At 39.1% G+C, this 22,856-nt stretch overlaps 1 long non-coding RNA gene across 1 annotated transcript; it reads right to left on the bottom strand.

Moving 5' to 3' along the window:
* Nucleotides 1–1,587: 1,587 nt before the first annotated feature.
* On the bottom strand, nucleotides 1,588–4,687 carry LOC134298558 (uncharacterized). Its single transcript, XR_010005671.1, has 2 exons — nucleotides 4,006–4,687; nucleotides 1,588–3,909 (listed from the first exon to the last, which is right to left on the bottom strand). It is a non-coding gene; the product is annotated as an uncharacterized LOC134298558 (long non-coding RNA).
* Between the last annotated feature and the right edge of the window lie 18,169 nt (nucleotides 4,688–22,856).

Genomic DNA, 22,856 nt, shown 5'->3' with positions numbered 1-22,856 from the left:
TCCTGCTTGTGACTGAGATAGGATATGAAGTGACACTTCTTAACTTGCTGTTTTAACCACTCACTTGTCATTTTAGTTTGTAAGGATTAAAAAAACCCACAGAGCCTAGACTACTTTTTGAATGCAAAATGGGCCATGGAAGAAAAATGCAATCTTTTAGCTGTAAAATAGAGTCCTTTCATATAGAATTGCCAGCTTGCTTTTTCAGGTGACATGCTAGCTCTAAGACAATGATGACAATATCAAATAATGTGGAACAAACTCAACATATTAAATGTGATATTAAGCTTGTGGACTCAAAACTCCAAATGTAGCAAACAGTAAGTAAACAATGATATAGGAAGTATTACATTCTCTCCTCTCACCACTAATACAAATTCTTTCTTTCTGTATTTTGCCTTATAGAAGAAGAGTATTTTATTACTAAACATGTATTGGGTGAGCTCAATACATGTTACTGTCATAGGCGAAACAAAATAGCATTTTCCTCACCCATTGTGAAGCCAAAGTACATACTATCCAAAGCCAGGTATGTTATTTTGGCATCTGAGGTCAAAACTCCCACAAGAAATATCTCTAAAATCCTGACAGTAAATATAAACAATAAAATAAATAACAGATACATTTCCGTTCCTTTATGACATCCCAGATCTGCTGCCTGTATCAGCTATCTCATTCTAACTACCCTGTTTCCCCTAAAATAAGACATCCCCAGAAAATAAGACCTAGTAGAGGTTTTGCTGAATTGCTAAATATAAGGCCTCCCCCAAAAGTAAGACCTAGCAAAGTTTTTGTTTGGAAGCATGCCCGCTGAACAGAACAACAGAGCATGCAGGGTTGGTAAATGTATGTACCATGTGTTGTACATGGAAATGGTAGTAACAAGAAATTCTTGATAGGATTCACAGTTTGTCTGGTTATGCTAATTTGTGATGACAACTACTGTACAGTATATAATAAATGTTCATTTTTGTTCAACAATAAATGTGAATTCTTCTTCATGGAAAAATAAGACGCCCTCTGAAAATAAGACCTAGAGCATCTTTAGGAGCAAAAATTAATATAAAACACTGTCTTATTTTCGGGGAAACACTGTATGCAGTTCCATCAAAACAGAAAGGTGTGTCCCATCAAGGGCACCAAACACATGAGACTCTCAGTAAACCAGAATCCATCGAGATTGGAAGGTGCAGAATAAATTGATCTTCTGGTTGCCTGGGAGTTCCTGTTAAAGGAGGCCTAGCTAATCCTATCCCCAATAACATCCCATCCTATATCATTCCATGTATTTATCATCCTCATCATTCCTCTGGATTGTATTAATTACTGTAATATTGCAATCAATACAGTAAGTAAAAGACAAACAGAGGCCTGCTCCTTCTGCCCTGTCATGCAATCTGGATTACTGAAGTAGAAAATCCACATTATCTGCTCTGAACTGGATTATAGGAGTCCATGCTGCCATATAATCTGGTTCAAAGCAAACAATCTTGATTATATACGTCAGTGCAGAAGGGGCCTGGGTGCCTCTTGTACACACATCCTAGGACAACAATGAAGGAGAAGAAGAAAAAGAGACAAAGGCAGTTTCCAGATTCATGTTGTTTATTCCAATTGGCTTGCATTTGTTGGTTAGGTCAAGATGGGCCTGTTGTGGTCTGAGATTGCGTCTGAGCCTGACTTGGTGAGGCCTTTGCCGGATGCCCCGAGGAAGGCGAAAAACCTCCAGGACCAGGGTCCAATCCGCCCTGGAGGAAAATTCCTTCCTGACCCCAAACGTGGCGGTCAGTGCTACCCAGGGCATGGCAGAAAAGACCTTTCCTTCCCTTTCTCCTCTCCTTTCCTTTCCTTTCCTTTCCTTTCCTTTCCTTTCCTTTCCTTTCCTTTCCTCTCCTCTCCTTTCCTTTCCTTTCCTTTCCTTTCCTTTCCTTTCCTTTCCTTTCCTTTCCTTTCCTTTCCTTTCCTTTCCTTTCCTTTTCTGTCAAGTGGAGGGTGATGCTCTTCAGAACTGGGCATCTATCTTTCTCTAGTCATCCAACACTTTCTTGCTGTTTGATTGTTTGCAGTCAGTTGTATCCAGCAGTGTGCCATCTTCAGTTTCCAAATGGTGACAGTTTCCTTCTTCTTTGTTCCCCTGAAGACCTTGCCTTCCTACTTTCTCTGGACACGGATTTTCCATTTCAAAGTTTCCATATCCACGTGCTTTCTTAATTTTCCCTCACAAAGACATCACCTTTTCCTGAGTTGAGCTTAGTGAGTTGTATCTAGTGAACCTTCCTACCCAGCGGCCGCTGCTGGATGCCCAGAGGAAGCCGAAAAACCTCCCAGGTCCTCGGCCAATCGGTCCTGGAGGAAAATTCCTTCCCGGCCCCAAAAGTGGCGGCCAGTGCGACCCTGGGCATGGCGGAAAGGGCCCTCGGGACTTACCCGCCTGAGCCTCTCCTTCTGACATCCACTTGCCAGGATGTCTCCTTCCACATGGCAAGGTGGCCAAAGACTCCTTGGAAGAGGGACTCTTCTCCGTTGGAGATCTCTGCATGGAAATGGGTCGCCCGCTTCTCAAGGCTGCGTTAGTCATGGGTTCCTGGCATTCGGACTCAGGCAGGAGGGTCTTTGTGGTCTCTTCTCACTAGGATTCTTAGTTTTCTAAGAGAAAATGCGGCTCTCCTTTGGGTGCAAAAGGAAAACCATTCCTTTTGGCTTCTTCCAACAGCCGTGCGTTTCCAGAGTCACCTGTGCCTGGCAAGTGTCGCCTTTTCTCCCAGGGCGTTCCTCCTCCTTCGGGGCCCGTCTTCAGTCCACATCAAGACCTGGTTCTTACCAACTGTCTCTTGCTGCACACAGGTGTTTGACTCTGAGATACATACATGTATTCTGCACTTCTCTAGGGGACACCTGCTTTTCTCCTGCCTATCTTGGTTTTCCTCCCAATCAAATCAACTTTCTGCCTGCCTGCCTTCTTTCCTTCCTTCCTTCCTTCCTTCCTTCCTTCCTTCCTTCCTTCCTTCCTTCCTTCCTTTCCTTCCTTCCTTTCATTTTATTTCTTCCTTCCTTATTGATTTCTCTTCGTGCAGATCCATTTCATTGGATGCTTCCAGAGAATAGATTTTTAAAAATGCCTCTTCACTTACCTGATGATTGAGTGTCCTTCCTCTTCATCACTTTCCTGATTATTTGGCATTTTCCTCTTCATCCCTTACCTGATAATGTGCTATCCTTCCTCTTCTCTTACCTGGTTATTGAATATACTTCCTCTTCTCTTACCTGATAATAGGGTGACCTTCCTCTTCATCACTTACCTGATTATTAGGCATTTTTCCTCTTCATCCCTTACCTGATATTTTTGTTTGCCTTCCTCTTCTCTTACCTGATCATTGGATATACTTCCTCTTCATCACTTACCTGATAATTGTGTATTCTTCCTCTTCATCACTTACCTGATAATTGTGTATTCTTCCTCTTCATCACGTACCTGATTAGAATGTATGTTTTCTCTTCAATCCTTACCTGATGATTTGGTAGCCTTCCTCTTCTCTTTCCCAATTGTTATTCTTCCTCTTCATCACTTTCTGGATTATTAGGTATGTTTCCTCTTCATCCCTTACCTAATAATGAAATATCCTTCCTCTTCTCTTGCCTGATAATTGTGTGACCTTCCTCTTCATCCCTTACCTGATTATTGGGAATTTTCCTCTTCATTCCTTACCTGATAATTTGGTAGCCTTCCTCTTCTCTTACCTGATTACTGAATATACTTCCTCTTCATCCCTTACCTTATTGGTTGTTTTTCCTCTTCAGCCCTTACCTGTTTATTCGGTATTTTCCTCTTCATCCCTTACCTGATTATTTGGTTGCCTTCTTCTTCATCACCTACCTGATTATTGGGTATTTTCCCTCTTCATCCCTTACCTGATGACTTTGTAGCTTTCCCCTTACCTGATGACTGGGTGTCCTTCCTCTTCACCACTGACATTATAATAGAGTGCAATTCCTCTTCATCCTTACCTGATCATTTTGTGGCCTTCCTCTTCTCTTACCTGATAATTGTGTGTCCTTCCTCTTCATCCCTTACCTGATTATTAGGTATTTTTCCTCTTCATCCCTTACCTGATCATTTGGTGGCCTTCCTCTTCTCTTACCTGATCATTGGGTGTCTTTCCTCTTCATCCCTTACCTGAACATGGACTCTCCTTCCTCTTCATCCCTTACCTGACTGCTGGCTCTCCTCCCTCCCCTCCATCTCTTACCTGGTTGGATCTCCATCCTCTGCTTCCCTTACCTGGTGATGGGACATCCTTCTCCCGCTTCTCTTTCTGGCCATGGGAAGCCCCTCTCGGCTCCTTTCGGGGCCCTTTTGCCCCAGGGCTGGGGCTCCTCAACTGTCAGCCTCTACTATGACAGGCAGCATCAACTGTCATAGAACCATGCGCACATCACAATCGAAGGCAGGGTGCATCATCCCAGCCTCGTGTGGGCCTCACTGGCCTTGCTAAAGTACAAACTGAAGTGGGACTCCCATACCTTTTTAAAAGAGGTGTCAATAGGAGGGATTTCAGTTCCTTGTACAACCAGGGAACAGGCAAAGAAATTCCCTCTTTTGCACCCATTTAAAGAGACAGGGATCCTTTCCCCATTCCCATTTGAGAACTGAACCCTAAAGCGATCCCTTTATGTGTTCTGATGGATATTATTGTGACACCCCAAGCAATCATAGTCTATATTTACCGTATTTAAAAAATAATCGGGGTTGTTGTGTGTTTTCCGGGCTGTACGGCCATGTTCCAGAAGCATTCTCTCCTGACATTCTGCTCACATCTATTACCTCTTTGATTTACAGTAGAGTCTCACTTATCCAAGCCTTGCTTACCCAAGCTTCTGGATAATCCAAACAATTTTTGTAGTCAATGTTTTCAATATATCATGATATTTTGGTGCTAAATTCGTAAATACAGTAATTACAACATAACATTATTGTGTATTGAACTACTTTTTCTGTCAAATTTGTTGTATAACATGATGTTTTGGTGCTTAATTTGTAAAATCATAACCTAATGTGATGTTTAATAGGCTTTTCCTTAATCCTTATTATCCAAGATATTTGCTTATCCAAGCTTCTGCTGGCCCATTTAGCTTGGATAAGTGAGACTCTACTGTACCCCTTTCATTTAAATTCAGTCATTTCTCCAACATCACTATGTAACAAAATTTTGGGGGGGGGGGGATGTTCTGTTCCTGGTTTGAAAGTGTTATTTCCTGTGTAATGGTGCGGTCCTGACTCGGAAAGGAGTTGTTCAACTTCAGAAACTTTGTTTTCATTCCTGAATGGGTTGAGACTATGAAAACAATAGCAAAAAATATTTATTTATTTATTTATTTACAGTATTTATATTCCGCCCTTCTCACCCTGAAGGGGACTCAGGGCGGATCACATTATACACATATAAGGCAAACATTCAATGCCATATAACATAGAACAGAGACACAGACAGAGTGAAGGTCCTGGTTGGCTTATATTCGGGTCGCCTTATACTCGAGAATATATGGTACATTTATTATTTTTCTCTATTATTATTGGTATTATTACAGTTATTATTTACTCTATTATTATTGTTACACTTATTTTACTCTATTATTGTTGTTACTGTTACATTTATTTTACTCTATTTTTATTATTAATAACACATTTATTATTTCACTCTGATATTCTTATTGCATTACATTTATTATTTTACTCTATTATTACATGTATTATTTTACTGTATTTATTATTATTATTATTACATGTATTATTTTACTCTATTATTATTAAAAGGATACACAAGCACATTTACATTGAAGAAGATGGGAATAATGATTTAATCAGAGTTGGATTAAATTAGAGCTTTATGTAAATATTCAAAAACATTTAACCTACCAATGCTTCGATTAATGTAATTTTATTCATATCTATTTTTATTTCTGAAATTTACTACTTTTGGCTTATACTCGAGTCAATGTTTTTCCAGTTTTTTTTTTGTGGTAAAATTAGGTGTCTCGGCTTATATTCGGGTCGGCTTATACTCGAGTATATAGGTAATTTAAAACCGGAACAAAAATTAACAAGAACGAACTTTCCCCATGTTTTGATGATAGAACCAATCAGGAAATGGCATTGATCTCTCAGGAACAAAATAGGTGTGACATTGTGTATTTCGACACAAAGACGATCACAACACAGAGGAAAAACACAACCATGAAAGGCAGTCAATACATGAGTTTTCTCAGAGTGTCTTCAGAATCGGGGAGGAACAATGGCGTGCGGATGTGCCGGGAAGTGCCGTCTCCCAGTGACAGAATTATGACTGTTCCCTTTCCCGTCTCCATTGATATTGTGGCTTTCCAAGCCAACCACAATGGTGGGCTTCCCTTTTCTCCTTTCTTTTGGCCCTTTCCTTGAAAAGCTTAGCAAGAAACCCACTCTCTGCTTTCATGTTTGCACATGTCTATATTTCAAATGGTATGCTAAGGCTTCTATGTTCAGCCATTTTGAGTCTCCTGTAAGGTATAAATACAAGGGTTGTATGAAAAGTAATGCCTCCACCTTCACTACTTGAGTTTGGATGGGAACATTTTAATAAATCAAACACAGAAATAATCCTTAGCATGTGCTCTTTAACTACCACTATTCACTTTTCCACATAATCACCAGACAATTGGATACATTTCTGCCAATGATGAACAAGTTTTCTGAAGCCGTCACAGAAGAAGTCGACACTCTGTTTCCGCAACTGGCATCTCACAGGACCCATCGTGCACAGATCTTCCAATGGCCAAGCAAAGCAATAATGTTCTTGTGAAATGTCGATTATGCTTGAAATTTCTCTCTGAGTGATACAACAATCATCCTGAATCCATCTGTCCACCTTTTGCTTGTGAAACTCAGTGGTTGCTGTCACGCAAGTCAGACATTCCCACCTCAACATCTTTTATCTTACTTGCCCAATGACACACAGTACTCACATCAACACGATCACCATAAACATATTGCCTTCTCTGAGGAATCTCCTTTGGGATGACACCTTCTGCTGTCAAGAATTCAGTGACTGCATATTGCTTAAGGCGCATTGACCGACCGTCTGCGCAAGGTTCCATAAGGTTCCACTTTAACAACACAACCGTTCAATGCTAAGGCTTCCCCATCTATGCAGGGTTCTATACTTTGCACTTTAACAACACAACCATTCAATGCTAAGGCTTCCCCGTCTGCGCAGGGTTCCATACTTCACACTTTAACAACACAACCGTTCAATGCTAAGGCTTCCCTGTCTGCGCAGGGTTCCATACTTCGCACTTTAACAATGCAACCATTTAATGCTAAGGCTTCCCGCCAAATGGAACTCACTGTAGAGGAGAGTTTACTGAACAAGCCAGTGCCCGCTACATACCAGGACTGTCATCTGTTGAGGAGTTACAAAGATGGAGGCATTACTTTTCATTCAACCCTTGTAAGTAGAATACCAATATACTTATTATTCCTCTTGGGCATCTTTGGGGAAAGAGCTAAAAGACATATCAAGTACCAAAAACTCCATAAAAATACGAAAAAGGGGAGAATGTGAGGTTTTGCTGATTTGGATTTCTGGGGTGGTGGGAAATGGGCAGAGGTGTTCAGGGCGACCATAGGGAGTGAATGTGGGGTGAGCTGCTGAGGGCGTCGGGCCATGTGGCTGCCGGTGAAATGAGGAAGTGAAGGAAAAGAAACACAGGAGAAAGAAAGGAATGACAAAGGAGCCAAAAGTGAAGGATAACCTTTTTATTTAAGGTCGGAAATGATATAGTAACAAAAAAGGGGTGTGAGGAGTCTCCTGGAGGCTGGTAGGTGCTGCTGGGTATCTTCAGATCTTTGCATATTTGGATAATTCATTTCATTTAAAAAGCTGTGTTAACCTGTGGAACACTCCACCACAGTACCAATGCTATTATATTAATATTTAGACTGGGGGGTCTTGTGTTCAATGTCAAATATTTACGTGACATCAGAACTCGCTTTCCTTCTCTTTCCAGGCCTATTTTGTATTCGCTAAGCACTGCAGAAATATTGCATTTCGACGCCACTTCGACTGCCGCGACTCAAGGCTATGACATCCTGGGAGTAGCAGTTTTGCAAAGTCTTTTATTGCTCTCTGTCCAAGGATTACAGGTGAACTATCAATCCCAGTATCTACAACTCCAATGTGTCCAGGCCAATTTCCCACAAAGTCTACCAGTATTCAAATGTGGGCATATTGGGAATGCATGCCAAGTTTGGTCCAGATCCATCTTTGTTTGGATTCACAGTGCTGTCTGGATGTAGATAAACTACAACTCCTACAACCTCCAAAGGCCTCCAGTATTTTTTCTTGGTCATGAGGGATCTGTGTGACAAGTTAGTTCTAGGTCCATTGCAGGTGGGGTTCAGAGCGCTCTTATCCTGTTTCCCCGAAAATAAGACATCCCCGAAAAATAAGACCTAGTAGAAGTTTTGCTGAATTGCTAAATATAAGGCCTCCCACGAAAGTAAGACCTAACAAAGTTTTTGTTTGGAAGCATGCCCAGCGCCTGACAAACAGAACACCTGAGCATGCCGGATTGGTAAATGTACATACCAGTTGTACATGGAAATAATGGTAATAACAAGAAATTCTTGATAGGATTCAGTTTGTCTGGTTATGTTGATTTGTGATGACAACTACTGTACAGTATATAATAAATGTTCATTTTTTTAGTTCAACAATAAATGTGAATTCTTCTTCATGGAAAAATAAGACATCCCCTGAAAATAAGACCTAGCACATCTTTGGGAGCAAAAATTAATATAAGACACTGTCTTATTTTCGGGGAAACACGGTACCACATTTTCCCGAAAATAAGACACTGTCTTATATTTATTTTTCCTCAAGAAGACACACTATGACTTATTTTCAGGGGATGTCCTGTTTTTATTAAGTATGGTACAACAATCTGCATTTATGGGATGAAGTCTCTGGGCTCAGTAGCAGACTGCTTGCTGAAGCTTTTCCCCTATTCCCTGGTGTTTGTGGGGAGGGGGGTGGTGAGAGAGATCCACAGACTGCTGCTGGTTGGTGCTGGGGGAGAGAGATCCACAGTGCTGTGTAAAACAGCAGCCACAGCTTTATTTCTTCCCCCTGAGGACATACAACACGTAAAGCAGAGCGTTTTGCTCCTCACTTCACTGAGGAGACTTTTACTTTCACTTTCTATGTCTCCCCCTATGCCTCAGCTTGCAGCATGCACAAAATGTCCGGGACCTGACAGGGGGAGCCAATCTTGTTTGCTGCATAGCCATGCCTATCACTATGCCTTATTTTTGGGGTATGGCTTATCTTGCTACGGCATATTTTATGGATATGTCTTATTTTCAGGTAGTAGTTTTTTTACTTTCTCTGACATTGAAGAATAACAAATCTGCTGTTGTTATTCATCTTCACATTTACTCTAAGTTATGAATCCTAGAGTTTTCTTGGCAAGATTTATTTAGAGGAGGTTTGCTTTCCCTTGTACTTGTGATAGAGAAGTGTGATTTTTTCCAGTGGGTTTCCTTGACTGAGTAGGGATTTTAGCACTGATCTGTGAGAATATTTGTCCAACACTCAAGACATTATACTACCCTGTCTCTACTAGCAAGAGTCTAGTACTATTCTTTTGCATGTTGTGTTGAATTAATTTAGCCATATAAAACAATGTGGGAAATTTGTTCAAAGCTACAAGAAAGCAGCGTAATGATGCAAAATATATTTTAAAATACAATGTTAAAAGGTATTGCAGTAATTGTCAATTGTAAAAAAAAATGAATTCACATAACAATATAATTGAGTCAATCCTTTATTGAATGGATTCAAAAAGATTTCTAAGATTTATTTTTGCCTGGGAGCCATTGAATTTTTAAAAAATCCAAATGCACTGACTTCCAACAAAGAGCTAAAAAAAGAAAAATATATGGGCTGGGGAAATCATATATACATAAGAAATTCCTGTTCCCTGATAAACCTTTCAAGACTAGAGAAGACTGAGTTATTCATGGCTTACATGAAATTATATCCAAATTAATAAATATTTTGTCTTGTATCTAAACCAGACAACAGAAAAATGTCTGGTCTCCCTGTGAGCCTTAGTACTTTTCCCTACACAAGTGAAGAAATAAATAATATTTGTACATTTTATTATTTCCAACCAGAAAGCTTGTCTTAACACTCTCCACCAAAAACACTGACAAGCACTGAGATTTTGCACATTTTTGACATTTTGCTCTTAAGATTTCACAAAGAGGTTTTTTTTCACACATAAGATCCACCATGTATTTCTTTTACAAATAAATAAATAAGCATTAAAATCATGTAATCTCCATCAATTGGAGAAAACTTAGATTTCAGTCTCTCTCAATGCTGCCTTCCAACTTCACCTCTTTTTTTTGTTTTTGTTTTTGTTTTGTTAATGCAAGAATGTGCTAGTAGCAAGTAAAGAGAAGGACAGGTTAGATGGAAATTTCTTTTAGCTTTCACTTATCTAACACCCAGGTTTCCAGTAGTTTCAGCATAATGTAGAGATTTTTAAAGTGAAGTCAAAGAGTTTAGGACATTATTTTCAAAGCACTTACTGTACTACCATGCCCATCTCCAATAATTACTAAGAAATTAATTTTTGTAAGACATTGATTGTTACTAGTTCTTTTAAGTTGTTGCTTCCAAGCAGTGATTTGGCAAGATCCCATGGGGAAAACTACATTTCCTGTGGACTATTAAGTGTCGGAAGAGAAATTAGAGTTACCCCTTCTTTCCCTTTTGTGTGATGGCTCTGCCAGAGTGACTCAGCTGCTGACAATGAAGGACAGGAAGGAAAACATTAAATCTGTCAAGGTATGAAGCAGGGTTTTTTAGTAGCAACACTGATTCAACAGAATTTAATATTTGCTATCCCATTAGATTATGCAATTCATAGTACACTATTGATTTGTAAAATCTGAGACCATGATTTTGGTTTATGTTATTGAAAAAGAGTGCTGAAATAAAATAAATGGTATGTGAATCTGCCTTGAATGCCACACTGGCAATTTCCTGAGTAAACTTCACCCTTAAATGAAACTTATGGTAAAATTGGACCTTTACCATATTCTTTCTTAATAACCTTATGGTTGCCAGAAGGGAGGAATAAGGAACTGTTGTATCCAAAATGACTGGATGTTAATAGGAAAGCAGGACCCTTGATGTTGTGAAGACCAGAAGCTTTTGCCAGGGACAGGTGTAGTATCCCAAGTGACCATTATGTATATTGCATGCAGCCAGAAGCTAGCTATGAGAGAGATGGACCATCTGGTATGACTTGGCACCTCAATCTCTACACTGAATTCTGTTTATCTGCATAAATTGCACTGGTGGCATCTTCATTTTATTTTGAAAATCTACACATAAAGACACTTAACTAAAGGACACTTAGAGATGCTGGCAATATTAGAATCAGCAATGGCTTAAGACCATGATGTACTTAACTGTAGCATACATTTTATTAGATAATTGGCAAGAATAATAGATAGATAGCCTCTTATAACCAGAAGAGTGCTTATAATATATCCATTGGCATCCTTTTAAGACAGCTAGCTTCCCCTAGAGGGTCAAGATAGATCATCAATTTTTGACAGCAAGATGGTAAAGCTTTTAAGTGTTTCCTTTCACAAAGTGCTTACATCAGGAAAACAGGAGAACATTTAGCCCTATGGGTGGAAAGGGGGAAAATATGGTCATATTTAGTTGATTACAAGATGACAAGGGAAAAAAAATCACAGAATCATCCCCAATTATTCTTGCAATTGCCTATGACTTTGTAGATAATTAAAAAAAAAAAACAAGCCAATTTGACCGCATGGGAAGCTGCATGTCATAAATTTAGTGATTAGGGGCCTCAGGGTAGAGTACAATGCAACATTTTTTTATTCTGAACATAGGACAGAAAGAAAAATTAGGACTATAAGGAGGGTGCCAGAATAGCTTGTTGCTTTTGATAACTATACTTACCAGAATCCCTGGTCAGCATAGTATGCTGGCTGGGCAACTCTGGGAGCTGTAGACTTAAAATGTCAGTGGCCATACTGATTGGAATATTTGGTGTTTTGATGTCCAAAAGAAGATAGTTCTCATGATAGATTGGGGGATTTTGGTGGTGGTAGTCTGAATAAGTAGCATCCTTTTCAAGCTCTGAATATTTCAGAGAATAAAACAAATCTGCGAACAGGATTGTAGTTGTCTAACAGATCTGCTGAAGGAACCTGTGCAGGTCCTTTGTGCCATGCACAACTCCTGCTGCTGCAAAACCAAGCCAAAACAGTAGAGCAGCCATATTTATTCCAAGAGGCATTAACTAGATTTTGTTTGTTTGCCAGCTAGCCCAATGATGGAATGATATTCTACTTGTTTTTGGAAACACAAGATGGCCCAAGGAAGATAGTTCAATATGCATGAAGATTCTTCCATGGGTGATTATTGATACTAATAATCTCACCCAGTTATAGTGAGACAATAAATAACCCTTAAAATACAGTTTACAAATATATATTTAAAATTATATACCACTGTGAAGGAAATTTGTGAAATACAAGATATGATAAGGGACTTAAGCTATTGTGGAGAAATGCAGCTATTGACATGGTACAAATCAGTACTTTTATCTTTAGTTCAGCACAATAATCCACAATACAGTAAAGTAGTGGAGCAGACTCAGAAAAAAGTCTGTGTACCCTTTTACAGAAATAAGTCCCACTGAACACAATGGGAATTGTTTACTTATGAGCAAAAATGTGCAGGGTTACACTATCATCATTTTGTCAAGCTAAAAAAAAGAAGAAGAAACTTACCAGCTAGCTAGTGATTACTTGACAGCTATGATTCCATACTGTCTGATCAATTTTTCTCTGTTTAAACTACATGTCACAATTTTTGCTGATCCCATAACTGCCTTTGCAGCTTTGGCCAGGACTTTAGTTCTGCTTTTCTGATGAAGTATCTCATCTCTGAAACCTCAATAAAGTCTAAACATTTGATTATTTTTATAAAAACTCTCACCATCACTCTTTCCAACCAGGACTCCCACGCAATGTATAATTGCACCCTCAGACACCAGCAGATTCCAGTTTAAAAACTAACAAAAAATAAATCTACCAATAATCTCTTCCAGAGGCAGCATACTCAGTGATGCCTACATATAGCTATAGGTCGAGCATCCTTTAACTAAAATGCCTGGGACCAGAAGAGTTTTGAGCTTTTTCAGATTTTGGAATATCTGTATTTACATATATTGAAATAATGAGATATCCTGATTGTGGATTCTCCCTGCCCCACATTTCGTATAAACTGAACAAAAACCTGAGAGGAGAGTTTTCAGATGCTCCGGATATTAACACTATCTTAAATTAACCCATACAGGTTAATTTAAGCCCATATATCTTTATATATAAACGTATAACCTGTGTATGTTTGTGCACACAGAACTAAAAAATAGCCAGTTGATCCACTTGAAAATTTGACACAACATGGCATACCAACACACGCATGTTTTAATGATGAGTTTAGGGGAGAGAAAACCACGGATGATGGAATATGCAGTATTTTCAATCACTTCACCTCCCACAGATCACCGCAGCTTGCATCAATGACAGATCAGGACCAAACCTGGCACACAGAGCCCCCCCCCCCAATGCCCTACTTTATGAGCTGGTGCAGTTAGGGGAGGACAAACCACGGATGATGGGATTTGTAGGACCTTCACCTGAATCAGACCACTGTAACCCCCAAGAACGATGGACCTGCACCATATTTGGCACACAGACACCCCATTACCCACTTCACATCCTGGTGATGATAGGAGGAGGATGGACCACGAATGATGAGATTTTCAGTACCTTCACCCGATTCAGCTCCAATTTCAACTGTCCACTGAGACCCACACAAATGATGAACCTGGACAAAACTTGGCACACAGACTCCCCATGACCAACATAAAATACTGGGGAAATTAGGGGAATATTGACCCTGATTGATGGGAGTTATAGTTCATCTGCATCCAGATAAACTGTGACCCCAACCGACAATGGATCAGGACCAAACTTGCCACAGAAAACCCCTATGACCAACTGAACATACTGCTGTAGTTTGTGGGCATTGACCTTGATTATGGGAATTGTAGTTCATTCTTATCCAGAGTGTCAGCAGATCTGGACCAAACCTGGCATACAGATCCAACATAGCCAACACTACATACACACAGGAGTTGGGGGTGATTTTCCTGGGAATCCCATTCATTCCAACCGGCATGGCATTCAAGTAGACATGACTTCAACTTCCAAAATGTCTTGCAATAGCAATGACTATCAATAAAGCCTAGGGGCAATCTTTGCAAGTGTGCTGTTTGAAATTAGAAAACAATTGCTTCTCTCATGGGCAATTACACATCACATGCTCCAGAGTCAGTAAACCATCTGATCTTACTGTTTATGCAGAAAAAAGACAAACCAAAAATGTAGTCAATCCACTAGCTTTACAATAAAAAATGATCTTTGGTAAAATGCCTTTTTCATTCCTTACCATTTGTTCCACATAGACAAAGCAATGCAAAGCAGGGTATTGAATTGAATTATATGTTTTCTCAGGGAATCCATGTTTGCTACAATACTTTTATTTGCTTTCATGTTCTTTTCATATCATACTGAGCTCATATAAACTGAGCTGGGTTTAGCTAGTATGAAATAAATGATGTAAGGAGAAAATGTTACCTAAGATAAAGGACTTAATGCCCATTTTCCTATGTTTCAGACAAGATATAATTGCATTATTATACATGATTGAATTAGTTTATCAAAATCATCTGGTCTAGGATTGTGAATAATGCACCCTTCCAGAAATTGTTTGGCTGCCCCTTCTAGCAGTCCTAGGCAACACACCTAATTGAGAAGAATGGTAAAAGCTACTGTCTAATGTCTGTTGGACTCCTTAATTCCCATAACGGATTTAGCCCAATATCCTGCAAGATGCATGATATTAAAAACGACAGTATCCCCAACAGAGAGCTGTCTAGTCCCTGCATGAAGGTGTCCACTATAGCATCTCTCTCTAGGCATTTGGTTTCTTTTTCAGAGTGCTCCTAGTATTGTTGGAGTGAAATTTACCCTCTGTACCTTAGGCTCTTTAAATCCAGTGCAAGTATTTGAATCTGCCTTCTATGTGACATACTTTAAAATGTGTGAAAGTGCTCTTTCTAAGGCTGAACATGCTAGTTTCTTCAACCATTCTTCACCCTATGATTTGTTTTTTTGGATTTATTACTTTTATTTGTGCAATATCAGATAACTGTTTATCATGAATGGTTGATCTTATATATATATATATATATATATATATATATATATATATATATATATCTCTTCAGTAAATATATGTGAAAATACTAACTAAAATCTCTATATTGCAATGTGGATCAATCATACACAGCATGATGGCTTCAGGAATTGATATAATTATCAACATCTATAAAGTATATTGCCCTTTGTAGTTTCAGCCTTGTACATTTCAGAGCATTTAGCTTTCTCCTGGAGAAGACACAAGAATACTGGCTCCCAGCTGTTTCTTCCATAGTACACACAAATCTCTATCAAATAATGAAGTTAGAAAAAAAAATACATTGTGGCTAACAAGATTGATCATATAACAGCCTTTTCCTCTAGTGCAAGCTCCATTATTACTGCCAATTGTTCCTTGGATTGCTGAAAAATGCTCTTGCTGCCTTGGGGCTCTTTATAGAATCATTAATGAAACATTCCTTGACTTAGTCCTTTAATTATAACTGTAACTTTCCCTGAATCTTGTGGGTAAGGTGGAATACAGTTTTTTTTTAAAGAAAAAAACCCTGTAAACTAATAACTGTCAGCAGTGTTGAGATTTACCAGACAAATCTCACACTTAGGCTTACTATATATCTATCATGTTCAGGAAGAGGGGAGAACCCTGCAATTTTGATTAAAAAAACAAAACAAAAATTAATTGAAAAAGAAATCCTCTAACTCCTTGCCCTATGGTCTTCCCGATCATAGCTCTCAACTACAGCTCTGAATATCCATGACCAGCAATCATTTTAACTTAAATTGATGAGAGTTTGGGTTTCAAATAACATATAGAGGGCAAAAATATGGAATATCAGGTTCTACTTCTGTCAACCCTGTTGTAGAAGGTCCACAAACAGAGCAATTAAATATTATCAGTTACATTGTTTAAATGCCAATAGTGTGGATGAAAAGCTTCCATCATGCCTTTATGAAATACAGACACCTGGCAAAGACTGATGTAAACTGGAGTGAAAAATATTTGGCCCTTAAAATGTTTTATACAACACCTCACCAGCCCACACCAAGAAGTCCAAGAGTAAGGCATTGTGGAAGGTTATGTTGAAAGAATGTGGAGAGCCAAAGGTTACTTAGCCCTGGTACTGTATAAGGAATGGAAATTTTCTAAGGAGATGCCATTCCAATGTACAAGTCTTTGTTTTGCCATTATTGCAAAAGGGGTTTGCTTTTTCAAGGGGTTTGCCTTCTCCTTCAGATACATAGCATTTGGTTATGTCTCCAAGTAAGCTAATTTCATGGGAATGTGCCATATAATGTATCTTTCCATTTAATTAAACAAAGCCATGGATAAGAAACTTCCATATTTATTTAATGTACCGAATATCATTTTTTTCAGCAGGAACTGTTACTTAGTTAAATGGATTTGAGACATCAGACTATTATATGACAGATTATTTTGTCACTATACAAAATGTGAACCCTGTAATCAACTTGTTATGGCATTTCACAAAAGTATGTGACAGTAAAATAAGTAAACTGTCATTTGGGCAATCAAGCCTTGAAATCCTTCAGGACAAGGAAAAAGGCATTTGACACAGTCTTCATGTGAGCAATGAGGTTCAGAGATAATGTAAGACTATTACAGTGATACATGAATGCATAACCGAGTACAATAATGTAACAGAAAGCATCTGAATAGAGTTGCTAGTGACATAAATTTAAGTTTCTTGTCATTTCTCATGATATTTCAATCACACCACATCCAATGTAGATTTTTTTTCAAAAAAACTACCAGTTAACTACATGACTGGACTCAGAGTATCTAATCCATGAGTTGACCGACTTTATGTTTGTGGAAGGGTCTGAGATCCATTGAAAGCTGGAGGAAGGAGTGGGGGACCAATTTTACTTCATTCTTCCTCCTGGATTCCCACAAACGTTTGGCCATTCCCTAGTCTCCCAAAGCATCTTTGCAAGGCCATTGTGGAGTGGAGGGAAGACGTTAAGTAAAATCACATTCTTCTTCCTCTGGCATAGGAGTGAGATGTTGCTGGACTGCAACTCCTATTGTTCCTCACTGCTATCTAACAAAGATTGGTGGGAGTTGCAGTTCAGCAACATCTGGGAGGACCTGGATGGAAAACTAGTCAGGAACATTGGTATTCTCAAGGTAGCAATAGGGGAAAAAAATCCTATCCGAAAACCTCTGAAGATGCATCTACACTGTGGAACTAATGCAGTCTGATATCACTTTAGCTCCCATGGATCAGTGCTATGGAATCAAGAGAGTTGTAGTTTTACAAGGTCTTTAGTCTTCCCTGCTCAGACCACAACTCCCATGATTCCATAACACTGGTCCATGGCATTTAAAGTGGTGTCACTTAGGTGCATCCTGAATCACAGTTGCCAGCAAGGTGGTGGGGGGAGGCCACACAAGTTAATGGGGCTGTGGTAGTGCAACGTGTTAAACCATCAAACTGTTGAATCTGCTGACATAAAGGCTGGCAGTTTGAAGCTGCAAGTTGGGGTGAGCTCCCACTGTCAGCCCTAGCTCCTGCCAACCTAACAGTTCAAAAACATGCAAATGAGAAAAGGTCAGTAGGTACCGTTTTGGCAGGAAGGTAATGAAGGCACCCATGCAGACATGCCAGTAACATGATCAGGAGATGTCTATGGATAATAGCTCCTTGGCTTGGAATGGAACAAGAGATCCTCCCCATGGTCAGAGTTGAACACCAACTCCAGAAAGCCGGAGATGAAAGGAGAACCCTTTATCTTTGTTCTGTGTATTTGTATGTCATTGTTATTCCACTGTATTAAAGGCATTGAATGTTTGCCTATTTGTGTTATGTTGTAATCCGCTTTAAGTCCCCTCAGGCAGATAGAGTGGAATATAAATAAAGTGTATTTGTTATTTAAGCAAATTTCTAATAAGATAGCATCTTGTTCATCCCCACTTTCCAGTCTTGCTTCAGCAAAAGAGTTAAGGCACTTACACATTAAATCAGATGCCAAAACGTTAGTTAACATTTAAAGTTTCTTTCTATGCAATCACAATGGTATGACAAAACCTGATATGGAACATAGTTGTGTTATTAAGGACAAAAGGCCAAGAGTTTGAACATGATGACATATAAGAGTTTGCCTCAGTAACTGTCTGATCACTTGGGCATTCTAGCTCTTAAAATAGACCCTGCTCAGTCACTGAAGTGGAGCTTTCACCTGGAGCTCGTGAGCTGAGTGACTAAGCAGGCATCTGTTACATCTGTCAATACTGAACCATTAGAAGAATTTAGAAAGTCCATAAGAAACAATTAATGAATATCATTACAGCCCTTGTTTGGGTTTGTTATGGCTTCTTCTTTTGCATGTTTCTCAATTCACTCACTGCGTAGGATTAATACCATAAAAATGTACTAACATTAGTGGTTACTACCTCTGATAGAAATACCAAACAGGTTGGAAGGCTCTGCAGAAAAAAGTCACCCTTTAGTCTATTCACTGACTACTTTGTACTATCCACTTTTTGGTTCACATGTCAAATATACATGTGCATAGATGCATAAGTGGTGAACTGAGACACTACAGGTGTGGCAGATCTTTGTCCTTTCTGGTTTATTAACAAGGCCAAGAATGGACTGGTCAGTTGAGTGAAATGATTGGTCAATGATTCTCTACTGCAGAGAAAGATCCCAAAATGGCTCAAGGGGGTAGTTTTAAAGTTCTTACTGAAAAAGACTCCCCTGAGTCCCATCACACTGGATGATTATCAGTTGCTCTCCAATAATTCATTTCTAGAAAGGTGATGATATTTTAGTGATGACATCTCAGGTCCTAGGGTTTCTGGATTATGGCTACTGATAAAAGCAGTTTGGTCACCTTGGTGAGTGCCTACAGAATAAGCTGGAGAGCAGGAATGGGTTCCTATTGGTTCTGCAAGACTTCATGTTAGCCTTGGCTAATGTTTAATAAATTATTCTTATAGTACATATTACTGGAAAGAAACAGGGAGATCATTTTTTAGAGATGGAAGTCTGGAACAGAAGCTAGAGAATTCCCTCTTTGATTCCTTTAGGACTCTGGACTGTCCCCCATATTCTTTAACATGTATATGAAACAATTGGTAGAGGTGGTCCAGAGATGTGCATTCTAATACCATCAGGAAGAATTCAGTTCTTTCTTTTCACCTAACACAAAGGAGGCTGTTTCAGCTCTAAATATCTGTCATCTATAATGGACTGGAGGAAGGCAAAGAGGGAAGTGGAGGGGGGAGGACAGAGAGAGAGAGAGAGAGAGGGACGGAGAGAGAAAGAGAAGATAGGTGTTCCTTCCAAGTCAAAGGACAGATGAGGGAATAAAGATTCAGTTTGTGCTGAACTGAGTTACACTCTCCCTTGATGCCCAAATTCAGGCCTTATACTGGATGATTAGGTTTCAACTATGACCACAAGTTAAAAATAGTCTAGGGATATAAATAATATTTTAAAAGATTCTAAATAATAGTTCATAAATAGGTTTTTTGAGTTCTGGAAACCTTGTTAAAACTATTTCTAGACAGGTTAAAATCTGCACAGTTCAGAACATATTCTGCATTGAAAATGTGTTTGTAGGTGGGGTTTTTCTCCGTGTGTGCATAGAAAAAGACACTTTCTATACCTAAAATGCATTTATGCACAAAAACAAGTTTCCTGAATAAAGAGACCATGTTTATTTTTTTACACAGAATAAACCTTAAAGTGTGAATAATAGTAGAAAATTGTATAGAGTAGAGAACAATGATAAATGTATTATTTTGCTTATGAGAACAAAGCTAACAGAGTAAGCTAAAGTTTGCCAATGTCACCCACTGGCTGGTGTGAACCCCAGGAATCAGATTACTAAACCAGATTACTGGAGCTGGTTACAAGAGAACACATTAAGACCTTTTTACAAATACAGTAGAGTCTCACTTATCCAAGCTAAACGGGCTGGCAGAAGCTTGGATAAGCGAATATCTTGGATAATAAGGAGGGATTAGGGAAAAGCGTATTAAACATCAAATTAGGTTATGATTTTACAAATTAAACACCAAAACATCATGTTATACAACAAATTTGACAGAAAAAGTAGGTCAATACACAGGAATATTACGTCGTAATTATTGTATTTATGAATTTATCACCAAAATATCACGATATATTGAAAACATTGACTACAAAAATGGCTTGGATAATCCAGAGCTTGGATAAGCGAGGCTTGGATAAGTGAGATTCTACTGTACAAGAGTTCTACGAGGAATGGGTCTGTTTCCAAGCACAGTTCAAAGCCCTATATGGTTTAGGTCCTGGTCACCTAAAAGGCCAAATCTTGCCATAGACACCTGTCTATACATTGATATTTTTAGGGGAAACCATTTTCTTGCTGATATACTGTATATGGTTTCATGTATCCATGATTTCGCCAATTCACTTATTTGCGTAAAGCCTCGGATATAAGTTACACCCTTTTCTTGTTCCCTCCATTGTTTGTCCCACTGAAATGAATACATTTCATTATGATCCACAGTTATATGTATCCAATGAGAAGCTTCCATAGACCTGGGGGCCATACTATAAAGAGTGATGGTGATGACAACCACTGTGTAATCTGCTTTGATGCATACTGGGAAAACAAGCTGTATAATGCACATGTAACTAAGCTACACAATCGGTTTCACAGCCTCAGATGTTGTGCAAAACTACCATGAACTGCTCCTTTTCTTACATATGAGTTAAAACAGTGGTTTCCAAACTTATTTGGCCTACCGCCCCCTTTCCAGAAAAAAATATTATTCAGCGGCCCCTGGAAATTATTTTTTATTTTATTTTAATAGCAATTAAACAAAAAGATATATGTATTAATGCATATGGCAAATGCACCTGTGGCCATCACCGTCCCCTGGATCGCTACAGCACTCACCAGGAGGCGGTAGTGCCACTTTGGGAATCACTGAGTTAAAACAATGATGGAGAATATCTAGCTGTTCTTTTGCTTTTGTATTTTTGGTTGCAGTAGCCCCAAGTAGTGCAGACAATGATGAGGGATGATGAGTATTGGGATCAGATGATATTTGGTAGTTGGGTTCCCCTTCCCCTGGAAGAGGCTCCATTTAGCTCTCAGGTTATTTATGTAAAGTTAGCTGAGCTGGAAACGTTTTCATTGGAAAGGAGGGAGCGAGCACTTACAACAACAGCAAGAAGACAGAAGAAGAGGTGGAATAAACATATTTTCCATTAATTAATCAAACCTCTGCCCCTATCCTTTAATTATGTTCTTAACTTTGAATTTGTTTAAATGGGTTTCCACTGGTAATTTTTAAATACTGTTATATTTAATCATGTTTTAAAGTTCGTATATTTGTATATTTGAAATGGTTACGCTGATCTGTTGTTGAAGGCTTTCATGATCAGAATCACTGGGTTGCTGCGAGTTTTCCGGGCAGTATGGCCATGTTCCAGAAGCATTATCTCCTGATGTTTCACCCACATCTATGGCAAACATCCTCAGAGGTTGGAACTGAATTCCCATTCAATGCTAATCAAGATGGCCAATTTGCAACATTCACACTTGCCTCAGGCAGACAAGACTTCTTTCTCCCACCCTGGACATTCCACAGATATATAAACCCTACTTGCCTAGCTTCCAACAGACCTCACAAACCATAGATGTGGGTGAAACATCAGGAGAGAATGCTTCTGGAACATGGCCATACAGCCTAGAAAACTCACAGCAACCCAGTGATTCCGGCCATGAAAGCCTTCCACAATACAGTGTCATGGTTGTTTAGAAATTTATGAGGAGTTCTTGTATGATTAAATCAGTATCCAAAGGCAAGTTTCCCCTAAGCTAAACTATGATAAAGGTACAGTAGAGTCTCAGTTATCCAATGTTCTGGATTATCCAACGCATTTTTGTAGTCAGTGTTTTCAATGCATTATGATATTTTGGTGTTAAATTCGTAAATACAGTAATTACTACATAGCATTAATGTGTAATGAACTACTTTTTCTGTCAAATTTGTTGTATAACATGATGTTTTGGTGCTTAATTTGTAAAAACATTTTGATGTTTAATAGGCTTTTTCTTAATCTCTCCTTATTATCCAACATATTCGCTTATCCAACGTTCTGCCAGCCCATTTATGTTGGATAAGTGAGACTCTACTGTATACAGCAAACTAGGTAAATTTTCGTGAGGGGCAGCACAAAGATTATCGCAGATATATGTGTGTTAAGAAAGAAGTGATTTCTTTTACTACAATAAGTAGGGTATAACAACTGAGGTGACAGTGTAATAAGTGTCTCAAACTGACTCGGGATTTCTTCCCTTCGGAAAGCAAGGCTCCGTCCAAGGTGCTGGAGACGCGGGCTTTGGGCGGCCTCCTCCTCCTCCTCCTCGCCGCTTCCCGCGCGCCCGGCAGGCGGCAGCACCGAGCCTCGCGTCGGCCCCTTTCGCCGCATCTTCTGAGGCGCGGAGCGGG

The sequence above is a fragment of the Anolis carolinensis genome, chromosome 1, assembly GCF_035594765.1.
Source record: "Anolis carolinensis isolate JA03-04 chromosome 1, rAnoCar3.1.pri, whole genome shotgun sequence".
Lineage (NCBI taxonomy): Eukaryota > Metazoa > Chordata > Lepidosauria > Squamata > Dactyloidae > Anolis > Anolis carolinensis.
Note: the sequence above shows the minus strand (reverse complement) of the source record. Positions and strands in the feature narration are given on the sequence as shown.